Below are 20,505 nucleotides of genomic sequence, written 5' to 3' on the forward strand. Positions count from 1 at the left end.
AATTCCCTGAGTACTACTGCTTAATCCATGCACCATAAATTCCCCTGGTACTACTGCTTAATCCGTGCACCACAAATTCCCCTGATACTACTGCTTATTCCATGCACCACAAATTCCCCTGGTAGTGCTGTTTATTCCATGCACCACAAATTCCCCTGGTACTACTGCTTAATCCATGCACCACAAATTCCCCTGATACTACTGCTTATTCCGTGCACCACACATTCCCCTGGTACTACTGCTTATTCCGTGCACCACACATTCCCCTGATACTACTGCTTATTCCATGCACCACAAATTCCCCTGATACTACTGCTTATTCCGTGCACCACACATTCCCCTGGTAGTGCTGCTTATTCCGTGCACCAGCTCCGGAGGTTTATATCACCGGCCTATATGCGTCACTGAACTGTTTCATTACGCACACCAGGTTCCCATTCCCCCTGATTAGTAATTGTATATATGTGCCCTCTGTTCACCATTGTTTTGTCGGTTAATGCTCCCATGTCCGTTGGTCTTGTAAGTACCTGTGCTTTGTTGTTTTGGCTTTTGTGCTGCATCTATTGTGTACTTGTTATTACGGGTCTCGTCCCGTGTATTGGTATTACGGGTCTCGTCCCGTGTATTGTTATTACGGGTCTCTTCCCGTGTATTGGTATTACGGGTCTCGTCCAGTGTATTGGTATTACGGGTCTCGTGCCGTGTATTGGTATTACGGGTCTCGTCCCGTGTATTGTTATTGCAGGTCTCGTCCCTTGTATTGGTATTACGGGTCTCGTCCCGTGTATTGGTATTACGGGTCTCGTCCTGTGTATTGTTATTACGGGTCTCGTGCCGTGTATTGGTATTACGGGTCTCGTCCCGTGTATTGGTATTACGGGTCTCGTCCCGTGTATTGTTATTACGGGTCTCGTCCCGTGTATTGGTATTACGGGTCTCGTCCAGTGTATTGGTATTACGGGTCTCGTGCCGTGTATTGGTATTACGGGTCTCGTCCCGTGTATTGTTATTGCAGGTCTCGTCCCTTGTATTGGTATTACGGGTCTCGTCCCGTGTATTGGTATTACGGGTCTCGTCCTGTGTATTGTTATTACGGGTCTCGTGCCGTGTATTGGTATTACGGGTCTCGTCACGTGTATTGGTATTACGGGTCTCGTCCCGTGTATTGGTATTACGGGTCTCGTCCCGTGTATTGGTATTACGGGTCTCGTCCCGTGTATTGTTATTGATGGTCTCGTGCCGTGTATAGTTATTACGGGTCTCGTCCCGTGTATTGGTATTACGGGTCTCGTCCCGTGTATAGTTATTACGGGTCTCGTCCCGTATATTGTTATTACGGGTCTCGTGCCGTGTATTGTTATTACGGGTCTCGTCCCGTATATTGTTATTACGGGTCTCGTCCCGTGTATTGGTATTACGGGTCTCGTCCCATGTATTTATTAGCAGTTTTGTTTGGGTTACATCCCTGTGTTTTTGTATACGTGTTTGTTTTGGGCTTTGGCCCCGTGCCTTCATGGCATGTTGTATTTTTGCGTGGAGTATTAAAACTCCCTATTACGTATTCCTGCGCCTGTCTCCAATCATTTATACAATTTGTCAACACTTCTACTCAAAATAAGCTGTTATTGAATTTAACTTCACAATATTCTCTATAATAGAATACTGCATAAAATGGCTGATTTTCTAAGGCCTACCTGTGATTTGGTTGGCGGAATGGGAGAAAGGAATATACTGTACATGCACAATGATCTGCATGTCAGTAGCTTGGTTTCCATCCAATTTGTGACAGATTTTCATGCAAATATTCTAAAATCTGCCTAAAACAATATGCACATTTTCCCACCAGAGCTGTGCTTCCATCAAACTGACTTTTTGCAGATAAAAGACAGTAATGTTATGTTACCAGAATAACATACTCAATATTTATTGAAAAGGAGCATCAAACTCATCACCTTGCACATTCACCACCCTGTGAAGTACATCATAAATGATTTAATATGTAGCCTAATAAACTGCATGCTTCCCAACAAGTCGTAGTGGGAGGACCACACAACATATCATTGAGTTACTCCATGTCTTCTTCGATTTGATGGTTATTATACTGAACAAAAATATAAACGCAACATGCAACAATTTCAAAGAGTTTACTTAGTTACAGTTCAAACAAGAAAATTAGTCAATTGAAATTAATCAATTAGTCCCTAATCTATGGATTTAATATGACTGGGCAGGGGTGCAGCCATGGGTGGGCCTTGGAGGGCATAGGCCCATCCATTGGGAGGCAGGCCCACCCACTGGGGAGCCAGGCCCATCCAATCAGAATTAGTTTTTCCCCACAAAATAGCTTTATTGCAGACAGAAATACTTGCGAGAAATACTTTTTTTGTGCATATGAAACATGGGACCAACACTTCACGTGTTGCATTTATATTTTTGTTCAGTGGTATATCAATATTTGAGCATAAAGGCGTTTCCACAGCCATTTCTCGCATAGTATATTTTACCGACACAAAAAGATCCCACCATGCCGAATGAACAAATTGTCTGTTGGCATTTCTAAAATGTTGGCATTTCATGATTTCATCAGCCCGGTTGTGACTTTTTTCATGCCTCAGGTAATTAATCTGCATGAAATGGTTGAATGGAAACATGTTTAGTGTGGCAGTAAGGAAAAAACACTGCCTGAAACCTGCTCACTTTCGCACACACACACACACACACACCACTCTCTCTCTCTCCCACAAACACATAAACACATTTCTCTCAACTTTAAAAACGTAACATTAGACACCAAACAGAATGTAAGAAGCACAAGAAAGGGATTGATTTTGATATACTCATAGTTTAGGCTTTACAGGGCTTTTGGGAAGTATTCAGACCCCTTGACTTTTTCCACATTTTGTTACATTACAGACCTTTTTTAAATTCATTAAATAAAAACAAAGTAATCTACACACAATACAGCAATCTACACACAATACCCCATAATGACAAAGCAAACATTTATTTTTGCACATTTATTGAAAATCAAAAACAGAAATACCTTATGTACAATAAGTATTCAGACCCTTTGCTATGAGACTTGAAATTGAGCTCAGATGCATCCTGTTTCCGTTGATCATCCTTGAGATGTTTCTACAACTTGATTGGAGATCACCTGTGGTAAATTCAATTGATTGGAGATGATTTGGAAAGCACACATCTGTCTACATAAGGTCCCACAGTAGACAGTGCAAGTCAGAACAAAAACCATTCCATGAGGTCGAAGGAATTGTTTGTAGAGCTCCGAGACAGGATTGTGTCGAGGCAAAGATCTGGGTAAGGGTACCAAAAAATGTCTGCAGCATTGTAGATCCCCAAGAACGCAGTGGCCTCCTTTTCCTCTCGGGCACTGCTCCGTGACGGCGATCTTGCAAAGCCTACTCCGACTGACCTGGGAACTGGTTATACCAGGGATGAATTTATATACCATATATCATCTTTGCTCGCTCTCCGTGCTGCTCCTACAAAGGTAACAGAATACTGATCAGGGTCTGCATCTCCACTCGCCACCACAGCTAAATTATATTTTAGAAACTGATGGATGAATAGATGAGCAGGAAGAGTGGATGGATAGAAGCAGGTGAGTGATGGCTGGAAGTGGATGCTGCTCGCTGTTGACAGCTGCACTGTGATATGCGCATGAAAGTGAAGTGGACATTATTGGACCAGTGCATACAAGATACTAGTTGCTGTTGCTTCATTTTTTTAACTGAATTTATAAACAAAACTGACTTTAGAAATAGCCAGTTCTTTAGACTAATTTATCTGATCAGGGGAAAAACACACCACCCAATTCACTGAGAATACATGACATAGGATGGAAAAACAATACTCCGAACTGCAGCTCCATACTACTTGTCAAACATACAGAGCTGATACCATATACTCATTGTTGGGGTGTGGTAGATGTGTGTGTGGTTGGTGGCTTGCATGACATGGAACAAACCTTATGTCTTACAAAGCCACTGTCTTTAACACTCATTATGCAAACTAATCCAATGACCATGTCTTGTGTTCGTTGTCATTTGTCTGTATTTTTAATATCAAGCCTGAGAATTCGCTTGGGTGGGAATATTGTTTGTCTAGTCTAGTAGCAGCACTGAATGTCTTTACTGACGAGGGGTACTAGTCAGTGGAGGCTGCTGAGGGGAGGACGGCTCATAATAATGGCTGGAACGGAGCGAATGGAATGACATTAAACCATGTGTTTGATCATTCCACTTATTTCGCTCCAGCCATTATCACGAGCCCATCCTCCCCAATTCAGTTGCAACCAACCTCCTGTGGTAATATTATGACTCTCGACAGCCCTGAGACGACTCCCTGTATGGCTCTATCTTCAACCCCACTCATCCAATCCTCAACTCAACAAATCGTCATGGCAACAGCCGTTGTCCTCCTTGAATGGGTTTGATGGTGGTGCTGGGTGGGCCAACAATAACTCATGACCTCTGCAATGAAGAGACTGTAATAAGATAAACAAGACTCTTTAGTTCCCTTTACTGCAATGTCCTGTCTGTGAAACTGATGTTCTGTACTACTTGTTTTCTCAAGCCTTTCTTCTTGACCTCGTTGAAAACGTGTTGTGTTAGATCTGTGAATTGATTTACTACTTAATAAGTTGGAGTTTGGTCAGGATAATTCCCTAATGAGTTTGTTTACTCGCACTACAATTCCATGTAATGTTCTGTTGTATTTTTTTTAAATAAATAAACATTGGAGTTTAACTATTGCAATGATTATGTAAGTGATGTTGCTGAATTGTTGATCATCAGTCCATATCTGCTACACACACACACACACACACACACACACACACACACACACGTTTTCTGCACCATTCCCTCCCCAGTGCACCCACCCATCTTCTCCCAGTAAAGGTATTGTACTGTGTTCTGAATTGATCAGGACTGGCCTGTCTCTGTGCCCCAGACCCCCTAAACATATCACACATGAATTACTGGACCAAAACACCACAGCAGCTTTTACCTGAACCTATTAGGTGGAGCGGAAATGGTGAACCCAAGAGCAGACTCGGACAAGGAGACGGGGATGAAGTAACCAAAGAAGACCAGGTGCGGAGGCTGAGGCTGGAGCGAGAGAGGTTGAGATAGGGTAAGCAGGTCCGGGGATGAATCCAGGGGAGTAGTGGAGTGGGGAATCCAGGACAGAGTAGCAGAATGACGAGACGTGGGACAGGAGACAGGGACCAGAGTCAGAGTGGGCAGAACTGTAATGGAGAGGAAAACAGCGTCAGGCAGGGAAACAGGATCTGAGTAGTAACAAATAGCTAGAGGCGTAGACTGACTGAGCAGAGATTACGATCTGGCAGCGTGGAAGTGGCAGAACTGAGTATTTGTAGAGGTCTTGATTATGGAACAGATTGCAGCTGGTGGGGATCTGCTCTGACTCCAGCACACTTGTCTCCGCCCACACAATCACACACTGAGAGAGAGGGAGAGACTACTGGGGGAGTGGTGGTAGGTCAAGGAGACACAGGATGAGCAGTAGAGAGCGTTGCAGGAGCAGATGTGACAGGGTATGGGAAGAAGGCGGAGCAGACCGGAAGTGGGTTTAGTGGAGGTTTTGTTGCGGGCACAAATTAACAGGCTGAGACAAACTCCCAAACATCTCTCTCCATGGTGGGCCACCAAAGGCGCTGATGCAGGAATGGCGAGGGTCCAGTTCATACCAGGGTGACAGGTGAGGTGGGTGGAATGGCCTGAGGAACATCAGAACGAACTTAATCTGAAACAAACAGAGCATTACTAGGACCATTACCCGGGTCAAGCTGGTTCTGCCGAGCCTGGCGGATACGGGACTCACAATGGTTTCTGGCTCGGTACCCGTGTTGTCGGTGGTGAACTGGCAAGAGAGGCTTGGTATTCTTCGAACCGGGGTGATAAGTGAGTGTGAAACTGAATCTACCGAAGAACAAGACCCACCTGGCTTGCGGGAGTTGAGATGTTTGGTGGTCTGGATGTAGGACAGTTTTTTTTATAGTCAGTCCACACGATGAAGGGAGTTACAGAGCCCTCCAGCCAGGGACGCCATTCCTCCAGAGCCAGCTTAACTGCCAGGAGTTCCCGGTTTCCAATGTCAAAATTCCTCTCTGCAGGTGAAAGCTTACAGGAAAAGAATGCACAAGGGTGGACCTTCTGATCAGAGGGTGAACGTTGAGACAGAACAGCACCTACCCCGGTGTCAGAGGCGTCCACCTCCACGATGAACTGGAGTTCTGGGTCGGGCTGAGTAAGGACCGGAGAGGAGGTGAAGTGACGCTTGAGAATGCTGCCTCTGCCTCAGGAGTCCAGTGGAACGGAGTGGGGGTGGAGGTGAGAGTGGTGAGAGGTGCTACTAGACGGCTGTAGCTGCGGATGAAACGTCTGTAAAAATGTGCAAACCCCAGGAAACGCTGTAGATGCTTCAGGTTGGAGGGCGCAGGCCCCTCTGTGACTGTCATGACCTTGGCGGGGTTCATACGTAACTGTCCCTGTGCAATAATATAACCCAGGAAAGACACTGAGGCAGCATGGAACTCACATTTTACAGCTTGATCAAAAAGCTTATTCCCCAACAGCCATTGAAGAACTTGGTGAACGTGTTGCTAGTGAGCCTCAGGGTCTTTGGAAAAAATCAGGATGTCATCTAAATAGACAAAAACGAAGCGTCCAATCACATCCCTCAGCATGTCATTGACTAGGTTCTGGAAAACAGCAGGGGCATTAGTAAGACCAAAAGGCTAGACCAAATACTCAAAGTGACCCAGTGTTGTGTTGAATGCAGTATTCCACTCATACCCCTCTCTTATGCGGACAAGGTGGTAGGCATTCCGGAGGTCGAGTTTGGTAAACACTGTGGCACCATGGAGGGGGTGAAAAGCAGAGCTGATGAGTGGCAGGGGGTAGTTCTTAACAGTGATATTATTCAGCCCACGGAAGTCTATGCACGGCCTCAGTGACCCATCCTCCCTCTTCACAAAGAAAAACCCAGCATCAGTTAAACTGACCTGACAGTGGTGGTGATGGGTGGGATAAACAAGACTCTTCAGTTCAGTTTTGTCCTGTCTGGGAACTTGATGGTCCCCATTACTTATTTATTTATGTCTTAAATCTTCTTGACCTAATTGTGAACGTGTTATAAGAAGCCCTGTTTAAGGCTATAACTAGTGCTAGCATGTGTCCTTTGTCCTGATCTTGTTCACAATACATGCTGATACCAGCAACATGAGTGGGTCCGCGTGCGCCATCACAGATGTTGATTTTATCCATCCACATCAGAGGCCATCTTAACACGCAGGTTAAAATATCAAAACCAACTGTGAACCAATTATATTCATTTGGGGGCATTATGAAACATTAATGGACCTTTATCTTGCTATTGCTAAATAATTTGTCCTGGAAGATGAACATTGTGTTATTTCACCTGTAATGTATATTGTCCTTTTTTTAGCTGGATCTTTGTAAGATTTTGACCCAGAGTCGTACAAAATGGTGGGTTTCTCTACTCCAACTATCTACTCCAGCACTAGAGAAGATGGAAATTGAGCAATCCCGTTCTGAACCAATGCATTTTAACAGTCTAATAAATATAATAATTTGGTTGTGTCATTTAGTTGTGTTTATGTTTATGAAGGTCTTAGGTAACATTATAAAATGAAAAAAAAGAATTTTCAATCATTTATGTTACTGTAGGTCGGGTGACCAAATGTCAAGGATTGTGAGGGACAATCTAGCATTTTGTCTCTTTGTCCCAGAACCAAACAATAATTTCCCTAATTTTATCAACAAATTCAAACACCACTCACTTAGAAAAAAAGTTGGATTTGTCCTGTATTTCAGTCAGACATTCCGACCTGTCTTTTGCAATCATGTTGCATATACTCAAATATATACAGTACCCTATATCATAGGGATGTGGTAGCCTAAGCCTACTGGTGATGTTAAACACTTCTCCAATGTTTGTTGAGATCTGATATTCAGCGCAAGACAAAAAGGGGGCCAATGTCATAGGCCTATTCAACCAATCATATTTCTCAAATCTTTTCGGGCAAAATTCCAGTCATGTCTAACTACTTACATGCTTTTGATGAAGAGCTACAAAAGTAAGTAAATAGCCATATTAGACTGAAAGATATAAGTTAATTTAGTCAAACTTTGTGAGGCTCTCCATGTTCATTCATTAGCTGCACATTACAACATATTTCCTGCTACTTCATTCAATCCTGTTTTAAAAGTGTCCCTTCCTGTTTTACATACGATGAGACCAACTGTGTAGAGCTGCCAAAGATTCACCCAGCCACTTCTAACAATGGTGCTGAATCAATGTCTTCTACGGTCACATAATGATTCATTCGTATGACTAAATATTATAGCATAACGTTACTGTTATTCCAAAAACACAACTAAGCAGAATGTGTTTTGATTGAAACAAAATATAGGAAGGCTTTATAGGTAACGCCGTCTGCTCTAATTTGCTCAGGAAACAGTCATTCAAAAAGGTCTAAATGCATATTCCCATGAAACTGATTGAGATCAAATGATTGGTATGTAGACATAGTTTGGACATTTCACTGGTAAAATGTGAAGAATTATCATTCATGATTGACAGTGATGTTGCCATGGCCTGTTTTGAAATTAGGTATGCCTAACTTGGTGTTTGAGGGTATTAAACATATAAAATCTTCTTGAGGCAATATGTGTGGGCATAGGCAGGCATTTTTGCATTTTTATGCACATTCTATAATGATTTCAATAGACCCCTTTCCAGTACATGACACACTGACATCACACACGGATGCGCGCGACTCTTGACAGCAGTAAGCAAGCCATTGCCATCTGCACCCATTCAACATAGCCTAGATTCACGTTTTTATTACTTCTAAACAAAATTACTTTTTAGGTTCTCATACGCACTGGCAATTTTAGCATGTAAATCTTGGTGGGGCAAAACATTTTTTTATTGTTTTTGATGCATGCCACTACAGAACACAACACTAAACAATTCATTAATTGCACTATAGCGGTAACAAATGGTGCCCACAAACTGTTTGGGCCTACATAAAGCTGTCCCAACAGCAGAGTCCCAACAGCAGTCCCAACACCTGACCACTGCTGGCAGCAAAACAGTTCATTCTGCCTCATTTACTGTGACTATTAAAATCTACGCTAACCAGAAACTGTGGATGGAAGGAGGCATTCGCACAAAACTAAAAGCGCGATCCACTGCATTTAACCATGGAAAGAGGTCTGGAAATATGGCTGAATATAAACAGTGTAGTTATTCCCTCTGCAAGGCAATCAAACAAGCAAAAATTCCGGTACATGGACAAGGTGGAGTTGCTATTCAACGACTTAGACACAAGATGTATGTGGCAGGGTCTACAGGAAATCACGAACTACAAAAACACAAACAGCCACGTCACAGACACCGACGTCACGCTTCCAGACAAACTAAACATCTTCTTTGCCCGCTTTGAGGATAATACAGTGCCACCGTCGCGGCTCGCTAACAAAGACTACACCCCCACACTCTCCTTCTCCGTGGCTGATGTAAGTAAAATATTTAAACTTGTTAACCCTCACAAGGCTGCTGGCCCAGACGGCATCCCTAGCCGCGTCCTCAGAGCATGCGCAGACCAGCTGGCTGGTGTGTTTACGGACATATTCAATTGCTCCCTTTACCAGTCTGTTGTCCCCACATGCTTCAAGATGGCCACCATTGTTCCTGTACCCAGGAAGGCAAAGGTAACTGAACTTAATGACTATCGCCCCATTGCACTCACCTCTGTCATCATGAAGTGCTTTGAGAGGCTAGTCAAGGATCATGTCACCGCCACCTTACCGACCACCCTAGACCCACTTCAGTTTGCATACCGCCCCAACAGGTTCACAGATGAAAAAATCTCCACACTGCACACTGCCCTATCCCATCTGCACAAAAATAATACCTATGTAAGAATGCTGTTCATTGACTACAGCTCAGCATTCAATACCATAGTACCCTCCAAGCTCATCATCAAGCTGGAGGCCCAGGATCTCAACCTCGCCCTGTGCAACTGGGTCCTGGACTTTCTGACGGGCCACGGCCAGGTGGTGAAGGTAGGAAACAACATCTCCACTTCGCTGACCCTCAACACTGGGGCCCCACAAGGGTGTGTGCTCAGCCCTCTCCTGTACTCCCTGTTCACCCATGACTGCGTGGCCAAGCACGACTCCAACACTATCATTAAGTTTGCTGACAACACAACAGTGGTAGGCCTGATCACTGACAACGATGAGACAAAGGAGGAGACAAAGGAGCAAGACAAAGGAGCTGATCGTGGACTACAGGACAAGACGGGCCGAACAGGCCCCCATTAATATCAATGGGGCTGTAGTGGAGCGGGTCAAGAGTTTCAAGTTCCTTGGAGTCCACATCACCAATAAACTATCACGGTCCAAATACACCAAGATAGTCGTGAAGAGGGCACGACAACACATTTTCCCCCTCAGGAGACTGAAAAGATTTGGCATGGGTCCCCAGATCCTCAAAAGGTTCTACAGCTGCACCAGAGAGCACCTTCACCAGTTGCATCACTGCCTGGTATGGCAACTGTTTGGCATCTGACCGTAAGGCGCTGCAGAGGGTAGTACATATGGCCCAGTACATCACTACTGGCCAAGCTTCCTGCCATCCAGGACCTACAGTATATACTTGGCGGCGTTATAGGAAAGCCCAAAAAATTGTCAAAGACTCCAGTCACCCAGGTCATAGACTGTTGTCTCTGCTACCGCATGGCAAGCGGTACCGGAGCGCAAAGTCTAGGACCAAAAGGCTCCTTAACAGCTTCTACACCCAAGCCATAAGACTGCTGAACAATTAATCATATGGCCACCAGGATTATTTACATTGACATGTCCTCCCCCTTGGTTTTTACACTGCTTTTTTTCTTTGTCCCATGGCAAAGCGTGTAGAATTTTTTTCCATATATATTTTTTGGACCCACACAAATTTCAGCAGGCCCACCCACCAACGAATTTCTGGCTACACTACTGGTCACGAAAGCTTCCGTTTTCTCTGTGTGCTCTTTGTAAACAAACATGCCATTGACTGGCTCAATCAGCTGCTTTGGGGAACGGCTCCATAATGAACAAATAATGCAACAGGCAAAATTAACAACATGATCTGCAATATCTGCACAAGGTGACTGCAGGATTATTTTTTAAATCGTACCGTGGGTATATATGGTATACCGCCCAAGCCTAGCTGGAAGTGGTCAATAAGATCAGATCACAATCCTATCACAATGCGTCTTTTAATCGTCTACACCTGTCTAAAAATGTGGGCACAATCAGAATGTGGGCACGGTCAGGACAAAGGATACATGTTAGCACCAGGTATTAACAAGGCTTTTTATTTGCACTTTCCTCTTCCCAGCACGCCCACCCATACCCTCCCAACAGAGGTCTTGTACTGTGTTAATGTGTTGACAGGGAGCCTACTCTGTAGTGGTCTATGGGATTATCTCTAAGTGCATACCAAATGTCACCCTATTCCCTCCATAGTGTACTTCTTTTGACCAGGGCACATAGAGTTCTAATGATCAAAAGTGGTGCACTATGTAGGGAATAGGTTGCTATTTGGGATGCAAGCCCTGCCTTGAAAGATGAAAGCTAGCCGTTGTTTATTGATCAGACCTGTCCTGTCTCTGTGTCCCAGAGCCCCTAAACGCATCACGCATGAATTACTGGACCAAACCATCACAGCAGCTTTTAGGAAGCAACATGACAACATGAAAAGACAGCCATGTTTCATATCTCTGTGGTCATCATGGTGGAAGGTAAGTTGATCAGGGAGGGACTTACGGGGTGGACTTCTGTCAGGGAAGTGCAGGAGGTACAGTGTAAGGAACAGAGTAGGGAGGGGTGACATGAATCATTCTGTCTCATATGTGATCCTGTGGTACCTCTGTTCACTAATCTCACGAGAATGATCTTACATTAGCTACAGTATTTGATTCCTTGTGGAATATAGGCAGGTTCCAAACCAAAAACACTTAAAGCATGAGGAGCAACAATACATTGCTGGAGAAGAGAAGTGTTTGAAATGATTTAATGTTACGGATTTAAAGCAGCAATATGTAACTTTTTGGGCGACCCGAACAAATGCACGTAGAAATGTGAGTTATAGATCTGTCATTCTCATTGAAAGCAAGTATAAGAAGCGGTAGATCTATTCTATGTGCACTATTCCTATGCTTCCGGTTCTTTAGTTACATTTTTTTATATTTTACCTTTGGTTGTGTACACCAGCTTCAAACTGTAGCGGTGCTTAGGTAAAATCAATGAGGAAGCCAAGCCAAGCCAGTGAAAAAGGCATATTACAACCTATGTTGTCATAATTGCGCTGTTTGCTCTATAACCCATTCGTTCATATGCCACCGTGATATACAATCATGCTGTGACAACAAAAAGACAACAGTCACACAGTTGCGGAATAAATTCAATAACACATACATTTGTTTCATCACAAAACCGGATAGCAACATCTGTTCAGTGAAGTCCACAACACAAATATTGCATAGAAGAAACAGTTATATCACCTGCAGCATGGTCAAGCAAGTTAATGTTTGACAGTTTACTAAACAACTACTGATTTAGAACCACAAAGTTACTGTAAGTCAGCACAAAGACAACAGGAGCACTGCCTCGACAATTCAAGCACCATTTCAACTTAAACATGTAAACATCATCAAATCAACAAGACTGTATATGCTTAGCTAGTTTAATAGAATCAAAACCAGAGCAATTTCTGCATAGTGCATCTTTAAGTAATGGAAAAAAGGAACTCCTTTTTGTTAAATGATTTAGTTTGATAGGCAACATCGTTTCCCTCTTAAAATAACAAATTATAGTATCTCATCCTCTAATGCGTGAGCTACAGAAAACAGCAGTGACCCTCCTGGTTTGGTTCTAGACACAGCTATTATCTCTCTGTAGAACCTGCAGAAGCCAGAATGAGTGTGACACAATGCTCACCGGAACTAAAACTCTTTATTTCGTTAAGTTTTTGTACAATGTACAAAAAAATAAACGCAACAATGGACATTGATGGGAACTGGAACACACTATTCATACAAGTCAATCAAGAGCATCCCAAACATCAAATCAAACTTTATTTGTCACAGGCGCCAAATACAACAACCTTACCGTGAAATGCTTACTTACAAGCCCTTAACCAACAATGTAGTTCAAGAAAGAGTTAAGAAAATATTTACCAAATAATCTAATGTAAAAAATTATAAAAAGTAACACAATAAAATAACAATAACGAGGCTATATACAGGGGGTACTGGTCAATGTGCGGGGTCCAGGTTAGTCGAGGTAATTTGTACATGTAGGTAGGGGTAAAGTGACTATGTTTAGATAATAAAACAGCGAGTAGCAGCAGTGTAAAATTAAATGGAGGGGGGGGGGGGGGGTCAATGTAAATAGTCCGGGTGGCCATTTAAGTAATTGTTCAGCAGTCTTATGGCTTGGGGGTAGAAGCTGTTAAGGAGCCTTTTGGTCCTAGACTTGGCGCTCTGGTACCGCTTGCCGTACGATAGTGGAGAGAACAGTCTATGATTAGGGTGACTGGAGTCTTTAGAGAATTTTTTGGGCCTTCCTCTGACACCACCTAGTATGTATGTCCTGGATGGCAGGAAGCTTGGCCCCAGTGATGTACTGGGCCGTACACACTACCCTCTGTAGCACCTTATGGTCAGATGCCGAGCAGTTGCCATACCAGGTGGTGATGCAAACGGTCAGGATGCTCTCGATGGTGCAGCTGTAGAACTTTTTGAGGATCTTGGGACCCATGCCAAATCTTTTCAGTCTCCTCAGGGGGAAAATGTGTTGTCGAGCCCTCTTCATGCTCAATGGGTGGTGACATGTCTGGTGAGTATGCAGGCCATGGAAGAACTGGGACATTTTCAGCTTCCTGGAATTGTGTAAAGATCCTTGCAACATGGGGCCGTGCATTATCATGCTGAAACATGAGGTGATGGCGACAAATGAATGGCACAACAATGGGCCTCAGGATCTCATCATGGTATCTCTGTGATTTCAAATAGACATTGATGAAAGGCAATTGTGTTCGTTGTCCATAGCTTATGCCTGCCCATTACCATCAGCCCACCGCCACCATGGGGCACTCTGTTTACAACGTTCACATCAGCAAATGAGCTTCCCTAAGACAGTTTCTGACAGTTTGTGCAGAAAGTCTTTGGTTGTGCAAACCCACAGTTTCATCAGCTGTCAGGGTGGCTGGTCTCAGACGATCCCGCGGGTGAAGAAGCCGGATGTGGAGATCCTGGTCTGGCGTGGTTACACGTGGTCTGTGGTTGCGAGGCCGGTTGGACGTACTGCCAAATTCTCTAAAACGTTGAAAGCAGCTTATGGTAGAGAAATGAACATTCAATTCTCTGGCAACCGCTCTGCTGGACATTCCTGCAGTCAGCATGCCAATTGCACACTCCCTTAAAACTTGAGACATCGGTGGCATTCTGTTGTGTGAAAAAACTGCACATTTTAAAGTGACCTTTTATTGTCCCCAGCACAAAGTGCACCTGTGCAATGATCATGCTGTTTAATCAGCTTCTTGATATGCCACACCTGTCAGGTGGATGGAGTATCTTGGCAGAGGAGAAATGTTCACTAACAGGAATGTAAACAAATTTGTGTGCAAAATGTGAGAGAATTAAGCTTTTTTTGTATATGGAAAATGTCTGGGATTTTATTTCAGCTCATGAAACATGGGACCAACACATTACATGTTGCATTTATGTTTTTGTTCAGTATAGATTAGACAGCGTATCCAATCATGGCCCGGTACTAGGGAGCCACCCTCCACCCCACTGGCCCCATGCCCACAGAGAGTACACCATCTGGGGACCACAGAGCCCTCACCTCTACCCCCACCAGCCCCTCGCCACCCTGCCTTTTTTATTCTGTGTATAGTGTGGAGCCATAAAACAATGTAACTATTAATTAAAGCTCTTCATATCTCTGGACAAATTCTGTACTAAAACACAGTTTGCAGGCTGAAGACATACACTCACTAGCCAGTTTATTTGGTACACCACCCCGTTCACGAAAATGGATCGTTCCTACAGACAGTGAGTCACATGGCCGTGGCTTGCTATATAAAGCAGGCAGACAGGCATCGAGGCATTCAGTTACTGTTCGATTGAACATTAGAATGGGCAAAACGAGTGACCTAAGCAACTTTGAGCGTGGCATGATCGTCGGTGCCAGGAACGCCGGATCCAGAATCAGAAATGGCCGCCCTCCTGGACTTTTCACACACAACAGTGTCTAGGATTTCCCCAGAATGGTGCGACAAACAAACGATAATCATGCAAGCTAACATGCAGACCACAAACAGCATGGACCAACATCCCTTTGGAACATTTCCAACTTGTAGAATACATTCCCCCAGAAAACTTCAGGCTGATCTGGAGGCAAAGGCGGGTCCGACCCGGTACTAGATGGGTGTACCTAATAAACGTTCTGGTGAGTGTACTGTACCAAAGTGATGTTGCAGCAGGAGAGGTGTTAGCGTTTTCCATTATTTCCTTCCCTCTACTTCCTCTGAATTGTCACAGTGCAGTTCCAGGGCTGATTGCCGCCGGTGGGCATGAACACAACTGACAGGGAGAGAACACACATACGTACACACACACAGGGAGTTTAAACTCTATGACTTCATCTGTCTGGGTGGGTTGTTGGCCTCCTCCGTGTAAGCTGTAATTCAGTGTGTCATCGCCCCCCTGCAGCACGTACAGTATGACACACTGACACACACACACACACCACAGTGAGGTAAACATTGCCTCTCTGACATGCCTGATCATCCCCATCTCCTCCTAGACTCAGGAGTGGGATGAAGGGCAGCAGAAAAAAACACATTCCATTTGCCGAGGGGCGTTGGAGCTCCGCACTGTAAACAGTTTTTCACTGTCACTTTCTGCTCCCTGTCTGAGTAGTAAAAATAGGTAACTATTTGTGAGGTTCCCATATATGTATGGATAAAGGGCTGTCTAGTTGTGGATAAACAGGAGTAGGCATCAAGGGAGAAGGGTGTGAGTTTGAAATAAAGACCTGCCACTCACCTTGCACCAAAAGTCTCAGCAACACAGTTCTGTGCCTGAAGAATGTTCCGTGTTTGTTCAGTTCGTCTGGCCTGGGAACAGAAGGCTGAGTAACGGTTAACACGTTGTCATCTTTCACACCACTGACTGGACTCCCACTCTTTGAAAGTCAGTGGGGCTTTTTAACAGCAAGTTATAACAACTTTTTTCTTACCAAACAACCACCTGTTTACTTAGTTTCAATAACAAATTGTATTTATTTTATTTGAGCTTTTTCACTGGTTTGCTCTTTGTGACTGATTTATGGAAATTGGATGGGTGTCTTGTCTTTGCCATTTCAACTAGCCTAACAAACTGTCACGACTTTCCCCAGTCTTGTATAGACTGCAGCTTCAATAGCCCTACAGCCGTTGGTTTTGCAGTTATGAACTCTTAAACTCTATTAACTGTATTCTTCCTCAGGGGAATAAAAAACACAGAAACGGAACAGGTAGCCGAGGTTTGTTTTTCTAAATCTGTCAGTCATCTCTGCTCAACACATGGCCAGCTTGCTGAGTCGTCAGCCCATCTGCATGCCATTACTATAGGCTTCTTTTGACACTAATGGAGCTATTTCAGAAAGCAATAAACTGTGGGGAACATTAGCTGAGATGCAGAGGGGAACACACTGAAATGAAGAGTAGCTGACGTGCGGCACATCGCTAAGATGTCTCCCCCAGGCCTCCAAGGGGAAATTATTATTCCAAATAATACTATTAAATTGAGAAGGGGGAAAAATGAAAGAAATAAACCACATGTATTCGCCAAGAGATAGAGTAACGAGACGGAAGGCAATGGCTCACGTTGAAGACGTGAAAAAAACACTGTGTTGTTATGTAGCCAATCAGGCAGTCTCACCTGTCGTCCTTTATGGTGCTCTGTCTCTTTAATTCTCCCACGTTCCCCTCCATCTATGGTGTTTTTACACATGATTGCATGTGCTTGGCATGCTGACACTGACAATTAATTCCTCCATATTACTAATTGAACGAGCAGAAATAGAAGCAGAAATAGTAGCATAATTAAAAACAGAAATCCAATCAAATATGCTTATTTAATGCAAGTCCACAGATGAGGTTAACTATTCAATAAAGATGTACAGCACACATTTAGAAATAAATCCCTCTCACTGTTCAGCAAGCAATCCCTTCAACAATGCTAATTAATCACACTATCTTTTCCCACACTGGATACATCAGCCCTGGCTCCCCTCTTCAATTAGATTTACCTTCATACTGTAATGTTAGTGTTTGGATTAAGTAGAATTACCCAGGAATACTAATGTTTTAAATCCTCCTTAGCCTTTGACTCATTGTGTATCAGCCGCTTGACAGCTATCTGGGATTTAACATGCTGTGTTGTGGGGTTTTATATAGTATGTTACGCAAAAATATGCCACAGATATTAGCAGGAGCTTCCCTGTTGGGTTGGAACCCTAGTCAGTCAGTTCTGTGTTCCAACTCAGAGCTGTGGAATGATTCCATCATTCTGGAGATTCTTTCCGGGTTCCGTCAGAGGATTTTGCTGTCCCTGTATGGTCTCCTTTAGAATCTCTGGATGGTTATTAAAACCAAAGAGTAATGGGGCAGAAGTGAGGAGGCAAAGGAGAAAATGAGGATATCTGGGGGGAGGAAGAAGAGAGAAGAGAAGGAGGGGCGGAAGGGCTATTGTTCTCTGCCTCTTCAATCTTCTCCTACATGATAGGGTTTGATTTTCAAAAGGCAGCTTTGTTATAAAATGGGTCCAAACAGAGGCGACATAGGGACCCAAGTTGAAACACACATTCAACATTTTCCTAGAGCTGGGGGATTCGTCGTGAGAGGAGAGTGACTGTGGAAATATGTAAATGTTCCCTGATACTCTCCCTGAGCGTCTTGCCTCACCCTCATCCCCACCACACACCCTCTCCCCCATTGTAAGGAGTCATTGACAAACTGTAGTGTGTAAAGTGGCTCCCCTGTAATCCATCACTGCAAACACCCTCCAAACCTCCCTACTCTTGTCTCTTTTTCTGTCTGTCTCTCTCTCCAACTCTGTCTGTCTCGCCATCTCTCTGTGTGTCTGTCTGTCTCTCTGTCTCGTATCTGGCAAGCCTTACTGAATTATTCATACAATATGCTTTCTGATTAGTCCCATCACTGCAGTATTTCAACACTCACTAAATGTATATTCTTTTTTTCCCGGCTGGTTTTTCTTTCTCTCCCCTATTCTATGCCTCCAAACACCATATTCCATTCTCCTTACTGCCATTCACTGTCACACAGATTTGCTAAACTGGATGTGACAGGGGAGAAGCTTTTTCATGCCACTTATAAAAGCCATACATTTGGTTTAATGGACATTTCTCTTCCCTTTCCATTTTCTCTCTCTCCTGTTTTCATGCATTTGCCTTGACCATGAGGATGCTTCTTTTCGTAAGATGTTTAATTTTAGTTTGTCACAGGGATTCAAGGGCTACTATTTGCATATACAGTACCAGTCAAAGTTTGGACACACCTACTCACCAAAGACATCAAAACAATGAAATAACACATATGGAATCATGTAGTAACCAAAAAAGTGTTAAACTAAACAAAATATATTTTATATTTGAGATTCTTCAAAGAATCTGGTGTGTCCAAACCCTTTGCCTTGATGACAGCTTTGCACACTCTTGGCATTCTCTCAACCAGCTTCACCTGGAATGCTTTTCCAACAGTCTTGAAGGAGTTCCCACATATGCTGAGCACTTGTTGCCTGCTTTTCCTTTACTCTGCGGTCCTGTAGGCCAGGTCATCTGATGTAGCACTCCATCACTCTGACTGACCTTCATGTTTTAAAGTAATGATGGACTGTCGTTTCTCTTTGCTTATTTGAGATGTTCTTGCTATAATATTGTAACGACCCTAGGTTTATAAGCGCGGAAATCGGCTCTGCCACACGAGCATGCTTTTGCGGCACAGTCGATAGCGCGCCGGACCTCGGGCTAGAAGGTCGAGGGTTCGAGACCTGCTCCCTGCTGTTTCATTATTTCATTATTTCATGGTGTCAGAAGTGGGATCGGACCTTGCATCCACGACAGTGCGTGTGCTTGGCCGGTGAGCGCGTTCCTGTAAGACGTAGAGCCGCAAGCTAGCACGAGGACACGCTCTTTGAAAGGAGGAAGTAGTGTAACAACCCTGGGTTTATAAGTGTGGAGCGAGCATGCTTTTCCGGCACAGTCGATAGCGCGCCGGACCTCGGGCGCTATTTCATTACAATATGGACTTGGTCTTTTACCAAATAGGGCTATCTTCTGTATACCACCCTGACCATGTCACAACACAACTGATTAACTTTTAACAAGGCACACCTGTTAATTGAAATGCATTCCAGGTGATCTCATGAAGCTGGTTGAGAGAATGCCAAGAGTGTGCAAAGCTGTCATCAAGGCAAAGGCAAAGGCAAAGGGTGGCTACATTGAAGAATCTCAAATATAAAATATATTTTGTTTAGTTTAACACTTTTTTGCTTACTATATGATTCCATTTGTGTTATTTCATCGTTTTGATGTCTTCACTATTATTCTACAATGTAGAAAATGGTAAGAATAAAGAAAAACCCTTGAATGAGTAGGTGTGTCCAAACTTTTGACTGGTAGTGTATATGTGCAAATGGTAGCCCTTGAAAAGTAAGTATATATATTTTTTGGTAATCAGCTCCTGTTTACATAAACAAAGAAATTAACTTGGCGTGTATCATTGTTTCCCAGCAGCTACTCTCAGGCTGCCTGACTTGTTTGAGCAGCCTAACTCTGCCAATATGCTTTTCTCCTCATCTATATTTTAGTGTACAGAGAAAGCAATAAGCTCAATGAATGAATTATAGGGACTTGTTTTTGGTTTGTAGGCTACCATTGTTGAATCAGAAAGGGAGAGTCAATGTGCTTGATACTGTATGTCACTGTGCGCTGAAAAAGTGGGCTGCTTGAAAAGTCTAAATCTTCTGTCCTATTTTTCTTTTTTAGCTCTCACTCTCTCTCTCTCTGTCTCTCTACATGAAACATCTACTGTAAGTAGCCCAGTATATTTTGGTTCCTTTATATAACAATGCACTGCTATTCAAGACCTACACATCTCTCCTTCTCTGTTGCTCTCATAGAAATGACATCCGGTGATCCATTTCTTCACAGGTACTATACATGAAGAAACCTAAACATTCCCCAGGCATTAGCCATAATGCCTTATAATAACTAGACAGATCTGGAGGCAATACAGTTGTAACAGTCCTCAAAATGGTACGCTATTCCCTATATAGGGCACTGTTTGACCAGAGACCTATCAATCCCGGTC

The sequence above is a fragment of the Oncorhynchus mykiss genome, chromosome 20 (genome assembly GCF_057628025.1).
Source record: "Oncorhynchus mykiss isolate SJ-2025 chromosome 20, ASM5762802v1, whole genome shotgun sequence".
Classification (NCBI taxonomy): Eukaryota; Metazoa; Chordata; class Actinopteri; order Salmoniformes; family Salmonidae; genus Oncorhynchus; species Oncorhynchus mykiss.